Source organism: Bison bison, unplaced genomic scaffold, assembly GCF_000754665.1.
Source record: "Bison bison bison isolate TAMUID 2011002044 unplaced genomic scaffold, Bison_UMD1.0 scf7180017864068, whole genome shotgun sequence".
NCBI classification, from domain to species: Eukaryota; Metazoa; Chordata; class Mammalia; order Artiodactyla; family Bovidae; genus Bison; species Bison bison.
Genome location: NW_011494640.1, coordinates 2,109,313 through 2,109,541, shown reverse-complemented (window position 1 = coordinate 2,109,541; position 229 = coordinate 2,109,313). Strand labels below are relative to the sequence as shown.

Sequence of the window (229 nt, the reverse complement as noted above, 5' to 3'; positions counted from 1 at the left end):
CCTGGGGCCCCTCCCCCCAGCCCAGGCCCGGCGCAGACCAGAAGGTCGGCCGCTTTCTAGCCTCCGGGAACGCGTGCGATCCGGCGCAGGGCCACCACGTGGGGGTTCCAGAAGTGACAAGGTATTCCCGGAACCAACCCCCAAAGACTGCTCCCCGCATGGGCCCTAACCTGGCCCCAAACTGGCCTGAGCGGCGCTCCCGACCTGGCTTCTCCCCTCAAATCTATTT

At 66.8% G+C, this 229-nt stretch overlaps 1 protein-coding gene across 1 annotated transcript in view; it reads right to left on the bottom strand.

Moving 5' to 3' along the window:
- The window catches only part of KPNA6 (karyopherin alpha 6 (importin alpha 7)), a 55,593-nt gene that overhangs the window by 55,050 nt on the left and 314 nt on the right, over positions 1–229 (bottom strand). The gene's annotated exons all lie outside the window — the stretch shown is intronic.